Source organism: Muntiacus reevesi, chromosome 3, assembly GCF_963930625.1.
Source record: "Muntiacus reevesi chromosome 3, mMunRee1.1, whole genome shotgun sequence".
NCBI lineage: Eukaryota > Metazoa > Chordata > Mammalia > Artiodactyla > Cervidae > Muntiacus > Muntiacus reevesi.
Genome location: NC_089251.1, coordinates 167,270,575 through 167,286,078, shown reverse-complemented (window position 1 = coordinate 167,286,078; position 15,504 = coordinate 167,270,575).

The following is a 15,504-nucleotide window of genomic DNA, read 5'->3' as shown; positions in this document are numbered from 1 at the left end:
GTTCTTAGTTGTCTATTTCTTTAAATAGGCCAAGGAGATGAAATTAGAGCTGAGTAACATCTGAAATTCTAAGTGATCTGAATTTCTTATAAAAATTTTAGTTTGAAAAATACATGCACATTACCCAATAATCAAAACCACGAAGAAACATCTATATCTATTTATCTATCTATACATGCAGTAAAGCAAATTCTAAACAGAATACCATCTATCACCCATCTACTCAGAAACAATCAATGTCATACCTTCAATATATTTATGTGTTCAATCCATAAGTATTTATTGAAATGTGTACTTTATGCCAGACTATCTTCTAGGTTTGGTGGTAAATAAGAGAAAAATTCTCTCTCACAAGGAACTTACAGTCTGATGGAGAGAAATAGATTTGAAACAGAAAATAAATTATGAGCAAGATAATTTTACCTTGTAGTTAGGTTGCTGTGAAGATAATAAGCAGGGTATACAAAATAAGAGGATTTCTTTTTATCTATCTATCTATCTATATCTGAGAGAATTTTCTGTTTCACAACTACTTTGAAATTCTTATTCTTCCATTTAGGAAATTATGTTCCTCTCTTTGGGGAGAAGTAGGGTCAGTTTCAGAAATCTTACACTTGATGGGTGATGTCAATCAAAGCAGTTCTCATCTTCACTCCTTGTCTGTCCAGAAGGGACACAAGGTCATTTTCTCTTAATATCTGACCCACAGAGGGATTTGAGGGTTCCATATACCTTCTAAAATAGGGTGCAAATTTTTATACTTGCAGTATCTAGGGGTGTGGTCTAGACATCTTTCTAATCTAACATTCTATGCACCATTGCCACAGGAACATCCTGACAATATCGGGATGCATCAATATTTATTCTCACATCACATCTGGTACATTTGGATCAGCTCAGGTTTCGAGCAGTGTTTTAGAGTTCTAGTAAATTTTGTTCCCAGTTCTCTTGGAAATCTGCAGCTCTCCTCTGTGGTGGGGTCTTCCAGTCTCTGCAGATTTTTATTTCTGCTCTTGCACGACGGTTTTTCTTCTGTAGTTGCTGTGTGTATGAATCAAGAATCACATACACACAAAATCTAACTTCTGATGAATTCAAAAAAGCAGGACTAAAAATGGCTGCACAATCATATGCTGTGGTCTAGAATATAATAATTTTAATTACTGATCACAAACCAAATGAAGTATGTGTGTGTTGAAAGCTACGAAAATGAGAAGCAGCTGCCTTAAATCCTTACACGAACAGAGTTTGTGTAAACAAACAAACAAACAAGCAAGCAATGATGAAAGTGGCCTTGTTTTCGGGGCACTGCTGCAGACCATTTGAATTCCTTTATGTACACTTTTTTTTTTTTTTTCATTCTGAAAAATAAATGAAATCATCTCCTTGTAATTCATTCTTCCCAATGGAAAATGCACTCTATGGTAACTGTACTTATGTATGCAGAATTTTATACCTCATTGACATTCTCAAAATGAGATCTCCAGCAGGAAAACTCTCCAATACATGACAAGGAATTTTAAAGTACCTTCCTACTGACAAGTCTTACATACTGAAACCAATACTGTGTGCAAAGAAAAAGAGTTTGTGTTTCTTCACTGTGGGCACGTCATGCATGCCCACTCATTTGTTTTTCTAATAGTGAGTGTTGACATCAAGTCCCCTTTCCTCAAATTAAAAAGAAGAGAGTTCCAGATTTTAGATTAAGGAAACTCATTGGTGCATGGAATAGTGACGAGGAAGAAAAGCCTTATGATCTTAAGCTGGAAGCCTGCTGACTAGTTAGACACTCTATCCCATTATGTTAGTAACTATTATTCCGTTCATGGACAGGCAAAGTCATCCTGTAATCTATGTGCATATCAAAATCCTGTATGTTGACTCACATTTAAAACCCACTTTAAATACTCACTTGCCCAAGCTTAGTGAGGGCAGGTATCTGGTCCAGCTTGTTGACTATTGAGTTTCAAGTATTAGCACAGTGCCTGGCATCCACAGAGAACTTACAAGTACTTATCTGAATGAGTAAATAAATGAATGGATAAATAAATGAAATAAATAATAAAGATCATTGCTGTTATTTAGTCACAAACTTGTGCCCAACTCTTCTGTGACCTAAGGAACTGAGGCCCACCAGACTCCTCTGTCCATGGAATTTCGCGGGCAAGAATATTGGAATGGGTTGCCATTTCATTCTCCAGGGGATCTTCCCAAACCAGGATACAAACCTGCGTATCCTTTTTTTGACAGGCTGATTCTTTACCATTGAGTCACTAGGAAAGTCCATGCCCAAATAACAAAGACATAGGAGATACTTCCAGGTAAGACTTTCAGTGACCTCTTCATATTCTGTATTATATGAATGTGTATTTTTACAATATCAAGTTCTTGAAACTCACTTATGTACTTCAGTAATTAGAGAACTCTTTTTTCTCACTTTAGTTTTGCTAATCAGTTCAGTCAGTACAATCACTCAGTCATATCAGACTCTTTACAACCCCATGGACTGCAGCACGCCAGGCTTCCCTGTCCATCACCAACTCCCAGAGCTTACTCAAGCTTATGTCCATCGAGTCGGTGATGCTATCCAACCATCTCATCCTCTGTAGTCCCCTTCTCCTCCCACCTTCAATCTTTCCCAGCATCAGGGTCTTTTCAAATGAGTCAGTTCTTTGCTTCAGGTGGCCGAAGTATTGGAATTTCAGCTTCAGCATCAGTCCTTCCAATGAATATTCAGGACTGATTTCCTTTAGGATTGACTGGTTGGATCTCCTTGCAGTCCAAGGGACTCTCAAGAGTCTTCTCCAACACTACAGTTCAAAAGCATCAATTCTGCAGCGCTCAGCTTTCTTCTTAGTCCAACTCTCACATCCATACATGACTACTGGAAAAACCATAGCTTTGACTAGACAGACTTTTATTTGCAAAGTAAAGTCTCTGTCTTTTAATATGCTGTCTAGGTTGGTCTAGCTTTTCTTCCAAGGAGCAAGTGTCTTTTAAATCCATGGCTGCAGTCACCATCTGCTGTGATTTTGGAACCCAAGAAAATAAAGTCTGTCACTGTTTCCATTGTTTCCCATCTATTTGCCATGAAGTGATGGGACTGGATGCCATGATCTTAGTTTTCTGAATGCTGAACTTTAAGCCAACTTTTTCACTCTCTGCTTTCAACTTCATCAAGAGGCTCTTTTGTTCTTCTTCACTTTCTGCCATAAGGGTGGTGTCATCTGTATGTCTGAAATTATTGATATTTCTCCCAGCAATCTTGATTCCAGTTTGTACTTCATCCAGCCCAGCATTTCTCATGATATACTCTGCATATAAGCTAAACAAGCAGAGTGACAATATACAGGCTTGACATACTCTTTTCCCAATATGAAATCAGTCTGTTGTTCCATGTCCAGTTCTAACTGTTGCTTCTTGACCTGCATATAGATTTCTCAAGAGGCAGGTCCGGTGGCCTGGTATTCCCATCCCTTTAAGAATTTTTCAGTTTGCTGTGAACCAGATAGTCAAAGTCTTTGGCATAGTCCATAAAGCAGAAGTAGATATTTTTCTGGAACTCTCTTGCTTTTCTTATGATCCAGCAGGTGTTGGCAATTTGATCTCTGGTTCCTCTGTCTTTTCTAAATCCAGCTTGAACATTTGGAAGTTCTTGGTTCATGTTCTGTTGAAGACTGGCTTGGAGAATTTTGAGCAATGATTTGCTAACGTGTGAGAAGAGTTCAATTGTGTGGTAGTTTCAACATTCTTTGGCATTGCCTTTCTTTGGGATTGGAATGAAAACTTACTTTTTCCTGTGGCCACTGCTGAGTTTTCCAAATTTGTGGGCATATTAAGTGCACCACTTTCACAGCATCATCTTTTAGGATCTGGAATAGCTCAACTGGAATCCCTTCACCTATGCTAGCTTTGTTCACAGTGATGCTTCCTAAGGCCCACTTGACTTTGCATTCCAGGATATCTGGCTCTAGGTGAATGGTCACACCATCATGGTTATCTGAATCATGAAGATCATTTTTGTACAGTTCTTCTGTGTATTCTTGCCACCTCTTCTTAATATCTTCTGCTTCTGTTAGGTCCATACTATTTATGTCCTTTATTGTGCCCATCTTTGCATCAAATGTTCCCTTGGTATCTAATTTTCTTGAAGAGATCTCTAGTCTTTCCCATTCTATTGTTATCCTCTATTTCTTTGCACTGATCACTGAGAAAGGCTTTCTTATCTCTCCTTTGTTATTCTTTGAAACTCTGCATTCAAATTGGTATATCTTTCCTTTTGTCCTTTGCCTTTCACTTCTCTTCTTTTCTCAGCTATTTGTGAGGCCTCCTCAGACGACCATTTTGCCTTTTTGCATTTCTTTTTCTTGGGGATGGTCTTGATCACTGCCTCCTGTACAATGTCACAAACCTTCACCATAGTTCTTCAGGCACTCTGTCTATCAGATCTAATCCTTTGAATATATTTGTCACTTTCACTGTATAATCACAAGGGATTTGATTTAGGTCATACCTGAATGGTATAGTGGTTTTCTTACTTTCTTCAATTTAAGTATTCATTTTTTAGTTAGAAGAGGAATGACTGCGAAATGTTAAAGCTTCTAGCTGCTGACTGTGCCTGACATCACAGGGTGATGTTGGTAAGCAGAGTGCAGTCTGTACAATTATCCTGAAAGCTCTTGAACTATATTGCAGCATGATTTAAGGGTGGTTGAGGATTCCAGAATCAGGAAGGGACAAGGATCTGGGGAAACTTAACATTTTTCTGGAGCCGACCATCAGAAGCCAAAGGAAGTTAGGGAGCTCAGGCTTGATTGGACAGGAATAGAAATCAGTGACATAAACTGGGGGTTGCAGCCAGAACGCCGGCAGTCAAAATTAAGCAGGTGATGGCTATGTGATTTAAGGCCCAGGGCTTGGAGAGGATGATACAAAGTGAAGTCTGACTTTATAACAAGACATCAATCCCAGAGCATTCATTTTGATCTGGCTGAGTATGACACAGTCTAGGGGCAGGCTTCCACTTAGGGAGGGGGCATATAGGTACCACGCAGAAATTTAAGATCTGTCTACATCAGCTCTGTGATGCTAGCCTAAGTCCAGATGGCACAGTTAATCTCATACTTCACGTGGAGGGGCTGTGGGTTTCAACCTGTCTCCTGCTCAATTCTAGAAGGCTCAGGAACCAGGAATGGGTCTCCTGCAGAGGAAGGGCACTGGGCATTGCAGCTGTGGTTTGAGAAAGGAAAGGGCTGACAAAGTCAATCCATCAAGCAGTTAGCACTGAGTCTTTTCTTTTAATTAAAAAAAAAATTATTTTTGAACACATGGCAGGTAGGATCTTAGTTCCTTGACCGGAGATTGAACCTGTAGCCTCTGCAGTGGATGCACAGAGTCTTCACCACTGGACCAACAGGGAAGTCCTCGTTGGGTCTCATTTCCCAGAATTCCCTTCCATTTGTAAAGAAACTCTAAATGGGTGTCAACATGTCAATTTGCAGCCCAGTGCTATCCCTCCCACAAAAACTTGTTTCTCTTCCCAGTTTAGTGCCAGGTAGGAGCTTCTCAAAGGAAAAGGACAAATAAATCTGGACTTAGATAGGAGAGGCTTTTTTCAAAATGATTATCTGCAAGAGGAAGAGAGGGACAATTACAACAGGGTGAACACTGAGACCTAATGTGACCTAATGGTCTGCAAGCATGTCAGAAGTTAAGCAAAAAGAGGCTGTTTTGTTGTTGTCGTTTTATAGAGAGGCGTAGACAAAGCTAGAGAGAACTGAATGTGAGGAAGTGGGAGAGATGAAAGGGTGGCTTAACAGGGCAGAAGATCAGAGAAGGTTTACCCCAAAGCCAGCCTCTTCTCAGTTGAGGTTAGGCTAAAGTTCAGTTACCTAGGGAAGGAGAGACATTTACCTAAAGTTTGGTCAATAAGTATTTTGTTTAGAATAAATAACAGTTCAGCTCATTGTTAGGTAAAGAAAGAATTTTGAGCATCGGTGTCTAACCTCTAGCTATCTGCTACGTAGCTGCTACTTATCCTGACCTTCAGGAGTCCTTATGTCTCAGGTCTTTGCCATTCTAGTTGCCCAAAGGAAAGGGGAAAAAGGATGGTTTTCCTGAAGTTATTGCTGAAAGGTTTATTTATTAGCTTACTCCCTGGGCACCTAGTCATCTAGACTAGCTGGTAAACAGCTGAACTTATGTGAATTTATAAAATGCCCTTTCTACTGCATACATTTCCCATCAGTGAGATCCACTTATTGGGTTAAATACATTGAGGGTATTAAAATTTTTCATACTATGAATACTATATTTCTGGATAACTGACTGCACGTCTTCTCGCTTCATGTGAGTACAAGGGCTTGACTCAGCCAAGGTCATAAAAATTATCCTTATAATGATCTGGATATGGATAAGAGAGAGGATGTGTTATTTGTGTGTAAATGAAACCATCGAGAAGTCCAATAGTTCACTTTTTCCTGAATATACTTAAAAAATAAAGATCCATAGGGTGCCAGGCCATTGGCCTGGGAGGCAAGAAGGGCTAGCTCTAATCCAAATATACTGTTCTGATTAAAAAAACACTTTTTTATTCATATAAAGTATTTATTAAGGTATTGGATTTTATAAACTGTTTGGTCCCAGAGTCTTTATTTTAAAAAGGTTATTCTGAATGCATTACCAAGTATCCTGTGGAATATTTCACATAAAAGGAAGCAGAAATGTATAACTGTAAACAGGCTAATTGTATGCAGATATAAATTATGGATGTTGGTCTTATGAAAAAGCATTGCTGACTTGCAGGGGTCTTACTCAGCAGCTCTGCGTCTTGTCTAAGGGGATATTTAGTATGGCTGTGATGTGCAGAATTTAAAACAAAACTTTAAATTCTGGAGAATAAAATATAGCCCAATTGTGCTAAGACCACACCGTTGGGAGAATGAGGTCTTTCGTTTATTTTATTGCTGTTGACGTTGACGCTCATCGGCTCTGTTACGCTCCACATGCTCTTGTCTCCAGATGCTGTGCAAAAAGCAGAGGTTTGGTAAGGGCGCTTTGCAGTTAAGTGATGCTTCTTGATGGTCCACTACAGTAACCCTGTCTCCTGGCTTTCATTGCTGAAGCGGGCACGTGGACCTCACAAGTAAAGGTAAGGAAGGGAGACCTTTGGAGTCTCCGGTGAAATAGGTTCCTCAAGCTTCCTTTTCCCTCATCCACAAAACAAGGGCAGATATGAAACTTACAAAGCGCTCCAAGTTGAAAGGTGCAGACAGAACTATGACATAACTGTATCCCTTCTGGTGGATAATTTGCCAGAAAACCAATTTTTATCTAAGCTATCTCAACAAATTTAACCTTGAATTAAAGACACTGCCCCATCCCATTCTAAAGCACTGAGAAAATATGGGAAATGAACAGCTTCACACCTGTAAAATAATTGGCCTAATATTTTATGATATATGACACAAAATACTGCAGAGGTTTAAGTGGACAGCATAAACCTTCAGCTGACACATAACGTAAATGCTTCACAGTAAATAATTGAAGAGTGCAGACTGACTCTCCAGGCATCAACTACCTACTTGTTAGTCCAGGGGAAAAAGTTTGGACTGGAAATATGAGCAAAGAACTTTTATTCTTATTTTCAATCATGAGTAGTAAATTTGGTATTTAAAATCAATACAAGTTTCTAGGATACACAGAAGCAGAAAATGTCAAAATAATTTTTAATTTGGTCTAAAGAAATCAGCCTAGGTATTAACTCTCTGAAAGAAAAGAAGCATTGTATGGCAGAGTGTTCCCATGTGATAGGCTCAAAACCACAAAATTTACAGTTGTGCACTGGATCTGCTCTTTCCCCTGGGTCAAATGTTTGTCAGGATGTCACATCTCAAGAATTTGTTTTTCTCTGTGACTCAGACTATAGACCATATTATCTGGAAGATATTTGGGCCCTGGCTTTCAGTTTCATAAACACTTGCTCTCTCTCCCTATTGATTCTCTTTACCCCACTCCATTTTAAGGCCTCCTCACAGTGAATCTCCCTTCTCAGCAACTTCAGATTATCTTGTTGTCTCATGACCCCATGGACTATGTAGCCTTCCAGGTTCCTCTGTCCATGGGACTCACCAGGCAAGAATACTCAAGTGGGTTGCCATTCCCTTCTCCAGGGGATCTTCCCACCCAGGGAATGAACATAGGTCTCCTGTCTTGCAGGTGAATTCTTTAGTACTGATCTACCAGAGGAGCCAGTTCAAATCAACTTAGCTAGGATATAATGCCCAGGGCATATTCAGCCAATTTACTGGGTTAAGCAATTTGAATAAACTAGTTTGTTTCAAAGAGTTAACAAAGAGTGCCTCTCTAAACCAACATATTGAATGTTTAGATTTCCTTTGGGAGCTTAAAAAATGTCCTTTGAGCTAGCACTGTGAGGTCATCTATTTGGTGAATATTCAATGAATGCTAATTGCAGGCCAAAACATTATGAAAATATCCTCTTAATAGACTAGCACCTTAGGCGCAAGACTACTTTTAAAATGATAGAAAATTAGGACCTTCTTGGCGGTGGGAGACTAAGACTTCCAGTGGCTAAGACTTCATGCTCCCACTACAGGGAGCCAGGGTTCAATCCCTGGTTAGGGAACTAGACCCCTTTTGCCCCAAAGAAAAGATCCCATGTGCTGCAACTAAGATCCAATGCAGACAAATTAGATACATGAATATTGTTTTAAAAGATAAAAGAAATTAGGGTCAGAGATCAAAGATTGGCTGCTGCCTCATGCTGCCTTTATCATTCTTCTTGGATTTTGAGTTTACAAAGCACTCAGTTAAAGGGAGCCTAGTAGACGATCTGGTTAATTGAAGATGTGTGCACAGCCAAATTTCCTTCCAGTCTGGGGCCTGATAATCCAGTTTGATCATTTCTGTTGCCTTAGTTTTCCACATAATCATCAAAGAGACTCTTCCCTTAGGGCTGGGTAGATTCAGCTTTGTTAGAAGTTTTGGCAACTGTATGCTGCTATTCTATTCGCAGCAAATAGAATGATTCCTCAAAGTGTTGTTATATACTAGGTTGTTGTTTTGTCATGCTACATCGTTCAGCTGCTCAGCTAAGTTGTTCAGTCCAACCCTTTGTGACCCCATGGACTGCAGCACAGCTCCTCTGTCCTTAATATATTCAGTTCAGTTCAGTTCAGTCGCTCAGTCGTGTCCGACTCCTTGCGACCCCATGAATTTCTGCACGCCAGGCCTCCCTGTCCATCACCAACTCCTGGAGTTTACTCAAACTCATGTCCATTGAACCAGTGATGCCATCCAGCCATCTCATCCTCTGTCATCCCCTTCTCTTTCTGCCCCCAGTGCCTCCCAGCATCAGGGTCTTTTCCAATGAATCAACTCTTCACATCAGGTGGCCAAAGGATTGGAGTTTCAGCTTCAGCATCAGTCCTTCCAGTGAACACCCAGGACTGATCTCCTTTAGGATGGACTGGTTGGATCTCCTTGCAGTCCAAGGGACTCTCAAGAGTCTTCTCCAACACCACAGTTCAAAAGCATCCATTCTTCGGCACTCAGCTTTCTTTATAGTCCAACTTTCACATCCATATATGACCACTGGAAAAACCATAACTTTGACTAGACAGACCTTTGTTGGCAAAGTAATGTCTCTGCTTTTTAATATGCTGTCTAGGTTGGTCATAACTTTCCTTCCAAGGAGTAAGTGTCTTTTAATTTCATGGCTGCAATCACCATCTGCAGTGATTTTGGAGACCCTAAAAAATACAGTCAGCCACTGTTTCCACTGTTTCCCCATCTATTTCCCATGAAGTGATGGGACCAGATTCCATGACCTTAGTTTTCTGAATGTTGAGCTTTAAGCCAACTTTTTCACTCTCTTCTTTCACTTAATATATTAGGTCAACATATTTAAAACTTTCAGTTCAGTTCAGTCGCTGTCACATCTGACTGTTTGCGACCCCATGGACTGCAGCACGCCAGGTTTCCCTGTCCATCACCACCTTCCTGAGCTTGCTCAAATTCCTGTCCATTGAGTCGGTGATGCCATCCAACCATCTCATCCTCTGTCATCCCCTTCTCCTCCTGCCTTCAATCTTTCCCAGCATCAGAGTATTTTCCAATGACTCAGTTCTTTGCATCATTTAAAACTTTATGTCATAGTATTTATTCAGTACTCACCAGTTCAGAGTAAAAAAGGTTCCTGAGAGTGTTGAAAGATGGAGTGACTTTTGTTTAGTTGTCCAGGGCTATTTCCTCCACCCATCCTAACTGGCCCAGTAAGAGTCTCCCTAAGGTAAGCATTTCCTCTATTGGATAATAAGACTGATGAGTAAATGCTGAATTTTAAGACACAACTAAACCCCTACTTGGTTAGACAAATTATCTCAGTTCAGACAAGTGGGCTCATTTACTGTAATCCAAAGTTTAAAATATATTTTTTACTACTACTAAGATAGCTCTGTAAATATAACCAAAAACGCCTGTTAATAAAGATTATTGTATCTGAAAATTATTGCTATAATAACTAGAACTCAATAAAATTTCCAAGAAATTTGATGGCTTTTTCTCCTTGGAGAGATATTATACTTGTGTATAAAAACTTTTGGATGTTGTAAAATTACTCTAAGAGGATTCTGGAAGGCACTTCTAGTGGGGTACAAAAGAACTGAATTATCAAAGGGAACCCCAGAAAAGTGGGGACAATTCAAATGAACTTGGAAAAACTAAATGAGCTCATCTCTGACCTTTCCTCTACCTAGAGTCTGCAAATCAGCTGAAAGCAGGAGTCATTTCATGCTGAAACTTGGCCTTTGGTGGGCAGCCATAAAAGCGTAGGGGACCTTTGATCCAGGAAAAGATGAAGAGCTGTTTCTGGCTATTGGAGGTGCTCAAATAATGCATATCTCCCTCAGGCAAGCAACAGCCCTGAACTCAAGGTTCCCTGGGTGCCGGTGAGAGCAGGCTCAGGTATGAGCTTAGACTACCAAGTGGCAAAGGAACTTTTATCAAAGCATCAGCCACAGCATTCTTATTCCTCATGTGACTGAGTTCCCAAATTGAGTTTGGACGTGAAGTTAGACTGTGTTTTATCATCAAATAGATTAAATATGATAATTTGGGGATGAAGCCCATTCCATTTTTTTTTTTTTTTCAGATATACTGTGCTTTTTGGTTTCATCTTGAAAGAAGACTTGATTGCCCATATTTAGATGTCAAAACCACCTGATTCCATCATCCTCATTTGCAGAGTCAGGTTGACTCAAAATTTCAGATTCTAATAATGAATTATGAGCACTTGACCCACGCTTCAGCTCAGTTCAGTTGCTAAGCCGTGTCCAACTCTTTGCGACCCCATAAACCGCAGCATACCAGACCTCCCTGTCCATCACCAACTCCCAGAGTCCACCCAAACTCATGTCCATTGAGTCGGTGATATCATCCAGCCATCTCATCCTGTCATCCACTTCTCCCCCTGCCCTCAATCTTTCCCAGCATCAGGGTCTTTTCCAATGAGTCAGCTCTCCTCATCAGGGGGCCAAAGTACTGGAATTTCAGATTCAACATCAGTCCTCCCAATGAACATCCAAGACTGATTTCCTTTAGGATGGACTGATTGGATCTCTTGCAGTCCAGGGGACTCTCAAGAGTCTTCTCCAACACCACAGTTCAAAAGCATCCATTCTTCAGCACTCAGCTTTCTTTATAGCCCAAATCTCACATCCATACATGACTACTGGAGAAACTATAGCCTTGGCTTGACCACCCACAACCACATGTAAATCCACCCCCAACCACACACATATTTACATGTATTTTGTGAATATATATATATATATATATATATATATATATATATATATCTCATGCACTGTAGTAACTCACATTAAATGATAAATAAATTTAACAATAAGCTAAATTAAAAGAGGGAATTTTGTTTAAAAAAAATCAGTACTTCTGTGCTTGGTCAAGAACCCAATTAAGATAGCTATAAAATGAAGCTCAGAAGTCAATAGACTCAAAAATGTAAAATATATTTTTGCATGAAAATGATGAGAAAAGAAGGCTTTGTTTGTCTTGTGAAGAATATCTGTCTGTGCGTTAGGGTTGAGGGACACTATTTGGGATCAGTTATTCCACTGCATGAACAAGGAAGCTTAGAGTGTGTGTAAACTCATGGTTTCTGTTGATTTATGTGATTTGTGTTTAATTTATTCATCAGTGAGTACTGAATAAATACATATGAAACAAAATTTTTTAAATATGTGTGCATAATATATAAAAAATTTGAAAACTCATCCTAACATTCATAGCCTCAAAAATTAGAATGTATTATTCAGAATTCAAAGATTTCAACCCTTCTGCTACTATGTCACCATCTTGGACAGAGAGAAAATACAAAAGTACTTGTGAATTGACTGACTTATTTCAGGAGTTGTAGCACAAACCACCTTCTTTTTTTAAAAAAAAAAAATTGAAGTAGAGATGACTTACAACATTGTATTCATTTCAGGTATAGAGTAAAGAGACTCAGTTATACACATATATAATATATACATACATATTAGATTATTTTCCATTATAGGTTATTACAGAATGTTGAATATAGTTCCCTTCTCCACTGTCAGACCTCTCCACCATGACCCATCCATCTTGGGTGGCCCCATACGGCATAGCTTAGTTTCATTGAGTTAGACAAGGCTGTGGTCCATGTGAAAAGTGAAAAGAGAAAAGTGAAAGAGGAGAGTGAAAAAGTTGGCTTGAAGCTCAACATTCAGAAAACTAAGATCATGGCATCCAGTCCCATCACTTCATGGCAGATAGATGGGGAACAGTGGAAACAGCAGCTGACTTTATTTTTCTGGGCTCCAATATCACTGTAGATGGTGATTGCAGCAATGAAATGAAAAGACACTTACTCCTTGGAAGGAAAGTTATGACCAACTTAGACAGCATATTAAAAAGCAGAGACATAACTTTGCCAACAAAGGTCCATCTAGTCAAGGCTATGGTTTTTCCAGTGATCATGTATGGATGTCAGAGTTGGACTATAAAGAAAGCTGAGCGCTGAAGACTGGATGCTTTTGAACTGTGGTGTTGGAGAAGACTCTTGAGAGTCACTTGGACTGCTAGGAGATCCAACCAGTCCATCCTAAAGGAGATCAGTCCTGAATGTTCATTGGAAGGACTGATGTTGAATCTGAAATTCCAATACTTTGGCCACCTGATGAGGAGAGCTGACTCATTGGAAAAGACCCTGATACTGGGAAAGATTGAGGGCAGGAGGAGAAGGGGATGACAGAGGATGAGATGGCTGGATGGCATCATCGACTCGATGGACATGAGTTTGGGTGGACTCCGGGAGTTGGTGATGGACAGGGAGGCCTGGCATGGGGTTGCAAAGAGTCAGACATGACTGAGTGACTGAACTGAACTGAATACAGTTCCCTGTGTTATAGAGTAAACCTTTGGTGTGTATGTTTTCTGTATAGTAGTTTGTATCTGTTAAACCCATACTCCTAGTTTATTCCTTCTACCCTCCCTTTGGTAACTTAGTTTTCTATGCCTGTGAGTCTGTTTCAGTTTTGCACATAGATTTGTTTGTACTATCTTTTTAGATTCCATAACTAAGTTATATCATATAATATTTGTCTTCCTCTGTCTGACTGACTTAGCATGATCATCTCCAGGCCCATTCATGTTGCTGCAAATGGCATTATTTCTTTCTATGTTATGGCTGTAGCTCAGACTACTCTTAATAACTAACCATATTTGTTCTTAAACTAAGTCTCTCTGATATGTTTTCCCCACACATTTATTGGTACAATTCTATTTGGGTTTTTTTAGCTACAAAAGTGTTTGCTAATCTTCACAGGAATATACCTAGAGTTCTTCACCCTCTAATAGTATTGATACAAGGAGAAATCAGATGCTATGACTAGGGAATGTGACAGACTGCTGGACTTTTAACTCCAGATTCTACTAATGACAATTTCAAGATTAATGCACCTGTGTGTGCGTGCCAAGTCCCTTCAGTCATGCCCAACTCTGTGAACCCATAGACCATAGACTGCCAGGCTCCTCTGTCCATGGGGTTCTCTAGGCAAGAGTACTGGAGTGGGTGGCCATGCCCTTCTCTAGGGTATCTTTCTGACCCAGGGATTGAACCTGTGTCTCATATCTCCCACATTATCAAGTGGGCTCTTTACCACTAGCATCACCTGGGAAGCCCCAATTAATGCTTTTACACCTCGTTATTCCAATCTCCACCACCTCTTCTTGAGAATGGGAACACAGGGGTGTGAAGAAAAATATAAACTCTACTTAGGATATTCCTTCTTTCACAATTAGCCAATTTTAGATAATGATAAGTTTTAACTGTGTTATCAATAAACACAAAGAATTTAGTTGTGATTAGATCAAATACCAATCTACCCACGTGACTCCATGCTTCTGTACAACTTTTTTCTCATCCCTTGATCTCTTCACTCGTAATGTTATTATGTAAGCTTCTGTTTACTTTAGTGCAATGCCAACTTAAAAAGTGAACTGCAACAACGCTTTCTACTTACCTATTATTTTATAGTTTCTAAAGCTTTTGGAGAATGTTTACACCTTTATTGTCACCATAAGTTTGCAAAGTGGGTAAGATGAATGTTATTAGGCCCATTTTACAGATTAGAAAAAGCAGAGAGGTGAGTGATTTGTCCAAGGTCACAGTTTGCATAAAAACTGCAAACTGTGGGAAGAGTGTGCATGGGGTCCAGCATGCTGATAGAGGCAGTCACTACATAAACACGTGCATCTTCTTGGGCATTAAACTTACTCAGTTATGAATTGTTCCTTTCCCACTTCCTTCCTTCCTACCTCCATCTTTCCTTTCTTCTTTTCCTTCATTCTTTCCATTCTTCCTTTCTCTCAAAAAATATTAATGAGGACTTACAATGTCCCAGATACTCCTCCAAATATTGAAGGCATGATGAATAGGAAGAAAAAAAAAAAACAGACTAGCCTAGGGTATACTGTGGAATCAAGCAGAGCTCTCAATCACACAACAAAAGTTAATTCCTTGTTCATGAAAGTTTGATGAGGTTGGAGGGCCTCCTTACTGTGACCAGGAAATCAGGAAAAAGTAGCATTCAAACAGTCACGATGGCAGGGGAAGATGGGGGTAGAGGAGGCATCCTAACTCTTAACTATTTAATCCAGGAATGTCACCATCACTTCTGCTCACAGTCCACTGGTCAAAGTAGCCCTCTGTTCCTCACCTAATTGAAAGGGAGACTGGTGGGCACACTCTCTACCAACAGTCCTGTCCTCCTGGAGCTTTTAGTTGGTGAGTGGGGGAGATGTACATAATTAACAAATAAATAATTACAAGTTGCACAAACAGTGATCTGATACAAAAAAAGAAAGTAAACGTTAGCAGATAATAATAGAGTCCAGATAAAAACTGGGAGGTCAAGAAGGTCCTCTTCGGGACTGCAG